The following is a 14,063-nucleotide window of genomic DNA, read 5'->3' as shown; positions in this document are numbered from 1 at the left end:
GAAATTCCTTGCCTGGGGTTGCTGTTAGGCTGAGCTTGTGGCCAGATTGGGCTCTCTCATCAGGAACTGGCCTGGGCCTGTCGTTTATGCATTACCCCCAAGGCTCCTGGGGGATTCAGGCCACTCTCAGAGGGACACTCTCTCGTCCCCCGAGGAATCATAAGGACAGACAATCTCAGTTTGTTAGACGATAACTCCTAGAAAGTTCTCTAAAGCCACGTCCTATTGTACGAGCCATTTTAAATTTATTTTATTTAAAAATGTTTATCGCAAAGTGTATCACATGCATAACAAGTACATAATTGATTAGCATACTGCTTAATGAGTTATCATAAAGCATAGAACATGCAACTACAATCCGGGTCAAGAATAGATCATTACCAGCACCCCAGAAACCCCTCTCACGCTCTTCCCCAACCACGACTCCCTCCATCCTTCCCAAAGTTGACCACTACCCTGACTTCTAAGACTACGGTTTTAGGCGCTTAAACTTTACGTAACTGGAGCTATTTCTATGTGTGTACATGTGCGGGACCATGTGATATATTCTTATCTCCGGCCTCGTCTGTTCCTACTTCACTTTATTGCATGTACCTCATCCATCTTCATTACTACAGAGGATTCTCCTGCGTGATGAGATCACAAGTTGTCAATTTGACTATAAACGGACATTTGGGTTGTTTCCAGTCTGGCTATTGTGAAAAGTGCTGCCATGAACACTCCCGTGTGTGTCTTTCAGTGCACAGGCACACACATTTCTGCTGAGCGTCAACTAGGAGTGAACTGCCGGGTCACGCACATAGCTGGTGTGCATATTTGGGTTTTATAACCGCAGCCAAACTTTGTTTTCCAAGTGGTGTTTGCGAGTTGCCACTGCACCACTTCCTCAGCAGCTTGGAATGGTCAGTCTTTTTTATTGTAGCCATGGCAAAATGTGTCGTGGTATCTCAGTATAGTTTTGGTTTGCTCGTTCTTGACTATTCATGCAGTTGAGTGCTTTTCCATGTATCTATTCTCGATTAGATTTAGAATAAGATGGAGGCTGAAGCACTAAATGATCGAAATCTGGAAAAGAAGATATTTTCATGGGAGAAGAGGCTGCCAAAATTTCCACCTCCTGAATCAGCAAGGAATCAAAAAGGAATGATCGAATCCCCAGTAATCTCAAAATGATGTACCTACAATTGCACTGGGAAAGGTGGGGTGGGGGGGGAGCCAAAAACAGCTCATCACCCTGTACACTCTGTTAGTGCCTTGCTTTTCTCTCTAAGCAATACATCGTCATCATCTTGTGTCATTAGCTATCTTACATGGCGATTTTTAATAGTTGCATTCTATTTCACTATTTAAAGGTATAATTTATTTTGTCAGCCTCCTGTGATTTCTGGTTTTCACTATTATCAGCAATAATGCACGAAAAATCCTTGGGACTAAATCTCTGGGCACATCTAAAACTATTTGCTAATGCCAGCACACTTTAAAATTATGGTATTTTAGGGATACCTGGGTGGCTCCATCGGTTGAGTGTCCAACTCTTGATTTCAGCTCAGGTCACTATCTCATGATTCACGAGATCAGCCCCATGTCAGGCTCTGTGCTGACAGCACGGAGCCTGCTTGGGATTTTCTCTCTCTGTGTCCCTCCCCTGCTTGAGCATTCTATCTCTCTCAAAATAAACAAATAAACTAAAAACAAAACAAAACAAAACTGTGGTCTTTTAAAGGCAAACTGGAGATTACATAGGGACATGTAATGAATGAGTTAATATGAGCACTGCCTCCTTCATTTTTTTTTTTTTTTTCTTTTTATGAGTCTGCCCTCAACTTTTAACAAAACTCTGTGGCTTTCCTGAGGGTGAGCTGAATGGAGTGATGGTGACAGCCATGTCAGAGTAAATCTATGCAATCCACCTCCTGCTTTGGCTCCTTATTAAGAAATTAATAATTATTATTTATTATTTATTGAACACTTATCTTATGGCAAGCATTTTATTAGGCAATTTTGTAATAGATGTTACCATTCAACCTTCATAAGTTTCTGATGTGGATGGTTATTATCGTGCCCATTTTTTAGGTGAGGAAACTGAGACTTAGAAAGGCTAAGAGCCATGCCCAAGCTTATTTAGTAAGTGGTAGAGTAGGAATTGGAATCCAGCTGTCTGACTCTATACTCCCAGTTCTCAACCATTATACCACTAATTCCCAACCTGTAAACTTTGGTGTTCTGGTATACTGCAAACCTATCCTAGACACATTGCTAAATTTTACATATAAAATTATTTTGCTGCTGAGTGGCAAACGTTATACGGTGAATTGATTTCAGAGATGGCTCTAATTCTTCCTAGTACATGCCCTTTGCAATTTGCCTTTCCAACACCCCCCGGCTAAGAAGTGAAGATATGTCTCCACCCCTTGGGCATGAGCTGATCTTATGACTTGCCTCAGCCAATACGATGTGGCAGATGTGCTGGTGTGCTTGTTTCAAGTTTAGGCCTCAAGGGACATTGTTTACTTTTGCTCTACCTCTTGCTCCTCTGTCACCATGGGAACAAGTCTGGGCTAGCTTGATGGGGAATGAGACCTGGGAAGCAAAGCCAGGTCGAAGCCCCAGATACGTGAGAGAGCCCAGCCCAGCCAAGATCAGCCAAGCCTCCTAAGCCAACCTACTGTTGAGTGTACATGGATGAATGATCCCTACTAAGCCCAGTGAAACCACCTAGCTGACCCAGAGATTTGTGAGCAGACTGTTGATCGCCACATGTCACTGAAGTGTTGTGGGTATTTGTTTTGTAGCAAGATTGTGGTGATAGATAATACATACTATGGTGTCTATATCTAATGGACAGAATACTAGCTAGTGGTAGGTCACGGTGGTGGACAAACTCAGGTATAACTTGGCCTCAGCACAGCGAACATCAAGCTGTCACCTAAGAAAGGTGTCTATTTACTGAAGCATGTGAAAACAATGAGTATATATGAGAAGATGTTGAAACTTCATATCAACAGCAGCCCTGCACTCCTGGACCACTAGGGATAGTGTGATGCCATCACCCTCTACTGAGTAAAATTTAAAGTTGCATTTTGAGGGGTGCCTGGGTGGCTCAGTGGGTTAAGCATCTGGCTCTTGACCTTGGCTCAGGTCATGATCTCACAGTTCGTGAGTTTGAGCCATGTGTCGGGACTAACAGTGCGGAGCTGGTGTGGGATTCTCTCTCCCCCTCTCTCTATGAAAATAAATAAACTTTAAAAGAAATAAAATTGCATTTTGATCGTAAGTTCCATGTTATATTCTTCGCATATTGGTTACACTGGTTGAATTGGATTTCTATCCCTTGCAACCTAAAGAGTTCAAGTTCCGGGGATGGGAGCATTTGAAAAATTACAATGCCTCCCCTCCCATCTGTGATGCTCATGGTCCTGAGCAGTGTGGCTGAGAAAGCAAGTTGGAATGTCTAAAGCCCATTCAAAGAGCAGGCTGGTTGTTCCCTGTGTCAGATTCCTCATCTTACAGAGAGAGCCTCCTCCCAGAGCTGGCCCAGGTGTAGACCAAAGGAGGCAATGTAACAAACTGCCTTGGCCACCCTCTGTCCCTGCCCCAGGGCTACCGGCCTCCTGTATCTTCAGATTAGTAACTGAAATTCCACGGTCCCCCTCTGTATACACCAGTTGAACCATTTTCCATACTCTTGGCCTTTTTCTTCTTCCTTTATGCACTTCTGTTTCAGTTACACATTGTTGTGTGTGTAACAAGCTATCCCAAACTTAATGGCATAGAACAACCACCATTTTTGTTCTTCTGTTCCTATGTGCCACAGGTCAGGAATTTAGAGAAGGCATGGTGGGATGGTTTGCCATCACTCCTGGATGTTTGAGCCTTCAACTGGGAGGACTTGAATGGCGGGGGCTGGTGTGTTCTAGAAGCTTCTTCCTCCACATATGCTAGTGCCTGGGCTGGGGACTGTTGACACCAACATGTAGCCTGTCCACAGGATGAGGGCTTCTTCATGGCAGTCAGGCTTTTTATGTGGTGGCTCAGTGCTCCCAGAATGAGGTGAAAGCTTCATGGCCTTTTATGGCTTATCTTCTGAACTTACATATACGTTCACGTCTCTCATATTCAATTGGTTAAGACTGTCACAAGTCTGCTCAGATTCAAGGGGAGGGTAGGTAGACTTCATTTCTTGATGGGACAATCGTCAAAAAATTTGCAGCCATGATTCACAATTGCCATACCTTAAACGTATCTATCCATTGTGTCAACTATAAAGATCCCTTATTTTTGTGTAAGAATCTTTTGGTTACAAGGAAAAAAAAATAACTCAGTCTAGGTTAGAAGAAAAAAAAGATATGAGTAATTTACTTTAAGGATGCAATGGTATCTCACAGAACACCCCAAGGATGTCACTGTAGTACTATCGTGTGCTCGGGGTCAGTAGGTGCTAAGGTGTTATGAGGCAAACTCATCCCTACTGATTTATCTCCATTCCCAGGCAGTGATACCCTAGCCATGAAAGAAGGGACCAGAGTCCTCAGGGAATGTCACTAAAGGGAAGGACTGAACACTGTGGCAAGTCTGTCACACACTCCAGAGGGGAGGCCAAAGTATGGGGCTGGGTGTGTCTCCTCAAGTGAGTGTTAGAACACTGAGCATCTGAGGAGGACTCCTTCCATCCTTAAACACATGAGTATTCATTCTAGAGGGTCATCTGAGATCTTTCTCCCCATCAGGCTGACTTGCTATCCCCAGCCTGAAAGATTCAGTCATTCATTCAACAAACGTTTATTGAGTCTCTTGGATGTTCGTGGCACTGTGGCAGGGAACAAGACATTCAGGAACCTAATGAGATGAAGACACCCTCTTACCTGGGACCCAGGAGCCCTGATTCTGCCAGTCACTCTCTAAGTAACTTTGAACATGTACTCTGCCTTCCATGGTTCTCAGTTTCCCTATCAGTAAAATCAGGGCCTTGACCTTGAAGATCACTGAAGTCCCTTCAGAACCCCTAGAAGAAAGATGATGTTGGCACTCCTAAAATTTCAGCCTTCAACCTCAAGTTTATTTTCTGTCTTTTGCCTTTACTGCTGGCTGGCTTACTCTTGCTGTAATTTATTTAACTGAGCCGTGCTGAGCAGTTTGGAACTGAGTTTGCATGAATCACTGTCCATAAAATCAAGTTAAGTGGATTTCATTCCACACAGTGCACCTGTGTATATACTCAGGGAGAAGAAGCTGGATTTTCTTGGCTCTTCCAGACCACTGTTAGAATTGCTTCTTTACAGATACAGCATTCACCCTGTATTTATAGTCCATTGTTATAACAGCCTCCTTCAGAGACCTGGAAGTAAAGTGTTGGGTGCGATTTTTCCTTCAGATCATTTTATGTAGCTGTCCTGTTTCTCTATCTAGCTAGAAAACCTGACATTGATTTCCTTTATTTTATCGGAGTTGGCAAATATCAGATTCAACTACATTCAGTCATTCAACAAATATTTATTGAGTGTTACGTGAAGTTATACTGAGCTAGGTATGGGGGTGAGGGTTGAGGGGAAGTGTCCTGCTACTCAAAGACACTAAAAACTATGTGAAGTGTTAAGTAACATCAATGCAAGAGAATGTTGCCAGGCAGAAAATAGGAAATTTGATGTGTTGGTTGGAAGAAGAAACCGACAAAGCTGAGTGACCTAGGAAGGGTTATGGAGAGTTTGGGGAGGATATTGAGCTTGTGAGAGGGATTCCTGTTTGGACCACTCCCTCTGTTTCCCTCCTTCTGACCCCCTTGCCCCATGACATAACCAGCCTTAGACTCCTTTCAGTTCACCATTTTGTAAAAGGATGTGATGGGCGGCGGGGAAGAGGTTTGAGCAGGGATGAGCATTTGTAGGAAGAAATGCCCAAAGGGTCTGCTCTGGTGCTTGTGAAAATACTTTTTTTGGAGCCAGTGTGAGGGATTATAAAGGGATTTATTTCATTTTGTAACACCGCCAAAAGCACAGGTCGACTGTGACTAAAATGGCGGTATGAGGGACTGCCTATTTGGATCTTTGTTCTTGTTTTCCATCTTGATAGAAAACGTGCCATTTTTACTCTGCCATTGAATAAACATTGCACAATTTTCCTGGCCAATTTAAAAAATGCTATTCCATTTACCCTTTGGGACTCTGAGAGACATATTGAGATGTTGGGAAAGGGCATGGTGGGACCTCCCTTCTGCCCTGACACTATGCTTATGACCATTCTGTCCTTTTGAGAAAGTGGAGTTGCTTTAAAAGGACTTGAAGCTTTCACTGCACCTGTGTTTGTATCCAGGCCACAAGCAAAATTTGCTTTACTTAATGAGTTCTGTTTGTTATGGCGTCTTGGGATAAGACATGCCCGCATTTCCCCAGCAGTTATTTGGGGAGCTTGAATGCCCAGATGGTGCTTTATGCTGGGCAGTCTCTGCCAAGAGACCCTGGACAGCGCCACTTCTGCCCTGGAGGAGTAGTACAATGGGCCACAGAGCAGTGCTGTCCACGCAAAATAGAGTGCCACGAAGATAATTTTTAAATTTCTATAGCCACATAAAAAAAGTTTTAAAAAGCAGGTGAGATTATAAAATTAATCTTATTTATAAAATAAAATTAATTCTTAAAATATAATATATTTATTTTATCCAATATACCTAAAATATGATCATTTTGCCATAGACTTAATATGAAAATTATTGACGAGATATTTACTTTTTTTTTTTTTTAAAGAAATACGTCTTCCAAGCCTGGTATGTATTTTATCCTACAGCACACCGCAATTCAGACTGGCCACATTTCAAGTGTTAATAGCTACATGTGACTAGTGACTACCACACTGGACAGCATAGGTCTAGAATTCTCTACCGATCCTTCTGCAGACCCCTTAAATCCCTGGAGGGTCTTTTCTTTCAATCTTTATAAGCAATGAAGAGCCCAACCCTTTGGTTTTGAGTAGGAATAGCTTGCTACTTAACCCTCCAACTGCACAATTATTTCCATCACTCCCAGAGATAGGCTGGCAAATTCAGGGACCTTCCATGACAGTACCTATCACCCCCCACCCTGCTTATGCTATATTCATACCTTGTTTGTGTTTCATACTCTGGCTCTTTCTGTACTTTATCCTTTTATTTATTTATTCTATTTATTTTTTAAGTAGGCTTCACACCCAGCACAGAGCCTAACATGAGACTTGAACTCATGACTCTGAGGTCAAGAACTGAGCTGAGATCAAGAATTGGGTGCTTAACTGACTGAGGCATCCAGGTGCTCCCTATACTTTAACCTTTTAAAACTTACCTTTACTGGATGCTTTTTCCCCTCAGAGCCCACTTCAGGGCTTAGGGGATAATGGTGATAAGGGCTGCTGGGCAAAATAAACTGTGGTACTCTTTCTTGGGAACTAGCATGCACCAACCCACTTCAAGATTACAGATAACACGTGGCGATGGGGCAGGACAGCAAGAGCAGTGGAACTGGAAAGGATTTAGAGAACTTCTAGTCTGGTGTTTGTTTGCTTCTAAACTGAGGTATAATTTGCATAACATAAAATTAATCATTTTCAGTGTACAATTCAAAGACATTTAGTACATTCACAACATTTGCAACCATCACCTCCATCTAGTACTAGGACATTTTCATCACTCCAGAGGAAGCCCCATGCTCATGAAGCAGTCACTCCCCATTAACCCCTTCCTGTAGCGCCTGGCGACCCCTGCTTTCTGCTTTCTGCTTTCTGGATTTGCCTGTTCTGGATATCCCACGTAAATGGATCGTACAATACACAACCTTTTGTGTCAGGCTGCTTTCACTTAGCATGATGTTTTTGAGGTTCACCATGCTGTTGCCTGTATCACTACTTTGTTCCTGTTTACTGATGAATAATATTCCGCTGCATGTATATACCACATTTTATTTATCTATTCATCTGCTGATGGACATTCAGTTTGTTGCTGCCCTTTGACTATTGTGAATGGTGATGCTATGAACATTGGGATACAAGTTTTTGTTTGAATACTTGTTTTCAATCCTTTTATGCATATACGTAGGGGTACAATTGCTGGGCCACCTGGTAATTCTTTGTTTAGCCTTTTGAGGAATGGTTGATCTGTTTTCCAAAGTGGCTGAGCCATTTGACATTTCTACCAGCAAATCGGGGGGGGGGGGCAGGTTCCAGCCAATTTCCACATTCTTGCTAATCCTTGTTATTTTCCACCATTTGTTTCGTCTTTTTTTTTTTTTTTAAATTATAGCCACCCAGTGGGTATGAAATGGTATCTCGCTGTGGTTTTTTTTTTTTTACGAAAAATATTCTAAATTAATAAACTTAAATGTTGTAAATTTAATTTTTAATGTTTTAAAGCAGTTTCAGGTTCATAGCAAAATTGAGTGGAAAGTCCAGAGTGTTGCCATCTACCCCTGCCTCCACACATGCACAAGCTTCCCCACTACCGAAACCCTCCACCACAGTGGTGCATTCCAAAATTGATGACATCACACTGACACACCATCATCACTCAAAGTCCATAGCTTGCATCAGGGCTCACTCTTCATGTTGTATATCCTCTGGATTTTGACAACTGTGCAATGACACCTGTACCACCATTGTAGCATCATACAGAGTAGCTTTACTGCCCTAAAAATCCTCTGTGCTCTGTCTCACTGTGGTTTTGATTTGCATTTCCCTAGTGTCTAATGATGTCCAGCCTTAGTCTAGTGGTTTTTAAAAACCATTTTTTAATGTTTATTTATTTTTGAAGGAGAGAGGAACAGAGTGTGAGCAGGGGAGGGTCAGAAAAGAGGGAGACACAGAATCCGAAGCAGGCTCTATAGGCTCTGAGCTGTCAGCACAGAGCCCAATGCGGGGCTCAAACCCAGGAGCTGTGAGATCACGACCCGAGCCTAAGTCAGATGCTGAACTGACAGAGCCACCCAGGTGCCCCTCAGTCTAGTGGTTTTTAAGCAGCGCCTTGAGAAGCCTCCTGAGGGATCGCCACGGAAGAGAAGACCCAACAAGTAGCAACAGTATTGAGCAACGTCCACCCCTACCACAATCACTCTGCTTGTGTCTATGGGGCATGTTTGACTTATTCAATATTCCATTTGAGCAGCAGGTTTTGAGGCAAACATAAATTTGACAGTCATCTACCTGGTCTTGTATACATTTTACATATGACACAACTGAAATCATAAGAAGCAAAGATACTTGGCTAGTGTCTTGAGATTGGCAACTTCCAAAAGCAGTAATGGAGCCCTACTTCTCTGACTCCTGGTCCCATTCTCTTTCAACACTATTGCCCTGTCATTAGTAATAACAATAATGACAACCACCACGTAGTAAATGCTTGCCATGGGGCAGGCAATGTGGTGATACCATCACGTAACTCCCTTGGAATAATTCTAGAAGGTTCATGCCATCGTGAGGCACGTAAGCACACTTAGGATGGATATCTTCACCGTGGCCTGCCAGACTCCTCTCCAACCTCATAGGTATAGCTCCTTTTCTACTCCATAACTCTGCTCCAGCCACACCGTGTGTGAAGACCAGCATATGCCAATCTCAAGGCTTCATGCTAAATGATGAACTTTTACAGTGGCTTAAATAAAAGAATTATTGGGGCACAGCTGGTTGAACGTCCGACTCTTGATTTCAGCTCATGTCCTGATCTCACGGTTTGTGAGATTAAGCCCTGCGGTGGGCTCTGGGCTGACAGTGCGGAGCCTGCTTGGGATTCTCTCTCTCCCCGTCGCTCTCTGCCCTTCCCGTCACCTCTCTCTCTCTCTCTCAAAAACAAATAAATAAAAATTAAAAAAAAAAATAAAGGAGTTTTACTTTGTCACCTAAAGGAGGTCTGGAGGGAAACAGACCTCTGACTTGAGGGTCGTTAGAGATTCAAGCTGCTTTTTTTCCTGCTCTGTCACCTTAGAGTGTATCTTCCATTTTAATGGTTCAAGATGGTGTTGGACCACTAGGAACTCTACTTGTGTTCTAGGCAGCAGGAAGAAGGAGGGGGAGGAGGGCAAAAAAAAAAAAAGCACTTACCAGCCCAATCAATTTCCTCCCAGCAGCCTTCCCAGAGACCCCATGTAATGTCTATTTCTATCTCATTTGGCCTCAGCTAATTGCAAGAGGAGCTGGGAAATGAAAATTTTTTAGCTTATCTTTTGTCACACCAAGTAAATTTGGGGTTCTATCCTAAAGAATAAGGGGAATATGGATATTTTGAGACACCCAGGGTCTACCACAGATGTTAATCAGAGCCTTTTTTAATAGTGAAAATTTGGAAATAACATAAATATCTGAAATCATGATTGGCTCAATAAATTAACTGATTCATTAATATCATGCATGCTTAAATCATACATTTTATTTTGTTTTTTAAATTTATTTGTTTATTATGGGGGGGGGCAGGAAGAGGCAGGGAGAGAGGGAAAGAGAATCTCAAGCAGGGTCTGCACTGCCAGCACAGAGCCTGATGTGGGGCTTGAACTTATGAACTGTGAGTTCATGACCTGAGCCAAAATCAAGAGTCAGACGCTTAACCAACTGAGCCACCCAGGTGCCCCTAAATATTACATTTTAGAAGAATATTTAACAGCATGGTAAAATGCTTATGGTACTATGTTGAGGAAAAAGAAATTACTACTTTCCTAAGAAAACTATTAAGATATTCTATACGAACCATAAATGAGGAACAGCCACTTGATGATATAAAAGAATTATGGTACTCTGGTTACCTTTTAAAAAGAGTCCTTACCATTTAGTAATGTATTTATGGATGAAATGATACGGTGTCTGGAATTTGCTTGATAGTGGAGGAGGGAAAATGGTGGGGAGGTAGGCTCAGAGAAGGTAAACCACTTACTTGAGGCCACAGAGCCAGTAAGTAGTAGAGCTGGGTTTTAAACTCAGGCAGGATGACTCCAGAGTTTAATACACAGGAAAAAGCAGCAGCCTGCATGGCATTTACGTGCAGCTCTGTTAAGAAGGCAGCATCCGGGGCGCCTGGGTGGCGCAGTCGGTTAAGCGTCAGACTTCAGCCAGGTCACGATCTCGCGGTCCGTGAGTTTGAGCCCCGCGTCGGGCTCTGGGCTGATGGCTCAGAGCCTGGAGCCTGTTTCCGATTCTGTGTCTCCCTCTCTCTCTGCTCCTCCCCCGTTCAAGCTCTGTCTCTCTCTGTCCCAAAAATAAATAAACGTTGAAAAAAAAAAAAAAAAAAGAAGGCAGCATCCATCATACAGTTGGCACACTAAATTTTCAAGTCACTGACAAAGCCATGGGTCTGTGAAAACTCAGGAAAGAAGACCCCAGTACTTCTCCCAGGGAATGAGGAGCTGTTATGGGCATCTATTGTAGAGATCAGAAGGACAGGCTTTCAACATCCCACTTAGGTTAAGGAGACGCTGGACAGACGGTCGGTTGGCGTGGATCAGTTTGGTCTTATGGGTTGTTTACTGCTCTTACAGTTTTGGTTAGCTCACTCCCATGGTATACTGGTTGTCGAGTATTTAATATCTCCCTGGAAGAGAGAACTGGTCTTGTTTGTAAGGATTTAAAAGTTAGACAATCTTCTCAGAGGAGTCTGGGAAGATTCTCAGAAAATGATAGACAGCTCTCTGGCTTGGGTAGATAACCAAGCCACGCGCTTGATGGCCCTTCAAAGTCCTGCACAGGCCCCACAATCTCGTAAAACACTGTTAGATTGGCCACTCTTGTTTGGAGAAAACAATCAGTCAAACCACAAAGTCAAAAATAAAGTTCTATAGTAGAAATATGTATTTGCCATCCCCTTCTGTAGTTACTCTACCTCTGTATTCCTTTGGAGAACTAGCTCTCCTCTCCATTTCCCTTCTCAGTGGAACCGTCCATCATGGTGCCCCGTCCTTCCAGGTCAAGAGAGGGCCATGTGACCCAGTCAGGCTGCTCAGATGCTCTCTTGGAATATGAATCTTGGGTCAAAATACACAAAGACAGAAAATCACACAGGTGCATCCCTAAATAACACCTTCAAGAGAGAAAACCCCGGTTTCTAATATTTCTGAGAACCAGATATTTAGCCTTTTTTTTTCATCAATTACACCTCATAGCCTGACAGTAATTTTTATTTCTGAAGTTACCCAGAGTCTGTTTCTGTTGTCTGTAACAATGAAAACCCCTTACTCACGTGGGGGTCAATATCAGATGTCAGTGCTTAAAAACAGACCCTTCCTTCCTGGTCCAAACACCCCCCCTAACCCCAGAACCTAAGTCCTTTCTCCTCCATTTTCTTCCAGAGCATCCTGGGCCAGAGTGGAAAAGGGCTCTTGTCAATGTGCTAAGCTTTACCTTGAGGGATAAGTGAGGACACCCTTTAAATTACCTATAAAACCCTTTGATTCACTCAGCAGAGGTTGCCATGGGCAATTTGCTAAGCTTATTGATTATTTTCTGTTTAAATTAAAGTTTGATGTCCTGGAACAGGCTGTGCAGTGCATGGAGTTAATGGAAAAGGTTGAGATCCAGGGGAGAGACACTCACTGGGGAAATGGAGGGTATTCAAGGGGAAAACAGGGAGTCTATGAAGAGGAGATTGTCAGCACCAAGTTGTAGTAAATATGATCGCGATAAAAAAGGTAGAGAATGGAATTCTTTTATGGAAAAGGGCAGCCTCCTGGACATTTAAAGCCTCAGGAAGACAGTGGAAAAAAAATGTATTCATGCCACACATATTTGTCACATATCTGTTATATGCCAGGCATTGTGCTGGGCGCTAGGGGAAAATAGCATGGAAGGCACAATCCCTGACTCTATGTGTTGCATCAGTGGTTCTCAAAGTATGATCCCTGGCACAGCAACATCCCCATTGCCTGGAAATGTTGGGCCATGCAGATTCTCAGGGCCCACCCCAGACCTACTAAATCAGAAACTCTGGAAGTGGAGGCCATCCTTTCCAGATAAATCCGATGCATGCGATCCATCTGATGACGCGGTCTCAGCAGTCTGAGAACCACTGCTCTAGGAGCAAGGCCTGGAGTTCTGCCAGCCTGGAGCTCAGTTTGTGTTGGTGTTATCACTGACAACATCTGGTGAGTATTTATCATTACCAGATGTTGTGCTCAGTGGGACACGTGAGTTGTGTCACTTCATCCTCAGAACCACCTTGTTATTAGAAGACGAAATGGAGGCACGCTGAAAGTAAGTGGGTAGGTAGAATTCAAATGCCAGAGACTAACCACACTGCTCTACAGTCTTCCAAACCCCAAACTCCCACAAGCTCTGTGACGCATCCTACCCTGGTCAAAGCTGACCTTCAGATAGAGACAGAACCATGGTTTCCCCCAGATGAGATACATTATACAGCTGGGTTTCAGATGCTTGAGGAAGAAGAGGAAGGAAATGAAGGGCAAGAAGCATGGAGTGGACTGGGAAGGAGGCAGGGGGCATGTTGGCCTTCAGGGGGAACCCAGGCCCACAGACCCACAGGCATCGTTTGTCCTCATCTTACGGGAGGCGAGCATTCAAAATCACCGCATATTGATCACGTATGGGGAAATCTTGTCACTGCAGTCAGAAAGGGATTTCATGTCACGATGCCTAAATTCAAGCCCTTTAATTCTTCCACTTATGGTGTGTGTTCATTTCCTGTTGCTGCTGTAACAAAATCAGTAGTCGCTCCATATTTCTGCTGTAACAAATTACCACAAACTTCGTGACTTAACCCACCATGAGTTTATTATCTTACGGTTCTGGAGGTCAGATGTCTAGAGTCAGGGTGTTGGCAGGGTTGTGTTGCTTCCGGAGGCTTCACGGGAGAATCCATGTCCTTCCCTTTTCCAGCTTCTGGATGCTGCTTGCAATCTTTGGCTTGTGGCCCCCTCTTTGTCTTCAAAGTCAGCAGTGTAGCATTTTCTCTCCTGTCTGACCTCTGCTGTTCTCACATCTTCTGTCTCTGATTCATAGCCCCCTGTATCCCTCTTACAAGAAACTTCGTGATTATACTCGGCCCAACTAGATAATCCAGGATAATCTCATCTCCAAATCCTAACTTGATCCATTAGCAAAGTCATTTTGCCCTG

Source organism: Prionailurus bengalensis, chromosome D1 (genome assembly GCF_016509475.1).
Source record: "Prionailurus bengalensis isolate Pbe53 chromosome D1, Fcat_Pben_1.1_paternal_pri, whole genome shotgun sequence".
In the NCBI taxonomy this organism is placed as follows: Eukaryota; Metazoa; Chordata; class Mammalia; order Carnivora; family Felidae; genus Prionailurus; species Prionailurus bengalensis.
The sequence above is the reverse complement of the archived record's forward strand: the minus strand, read 5'-3'. Positions refer to the sequence as shown.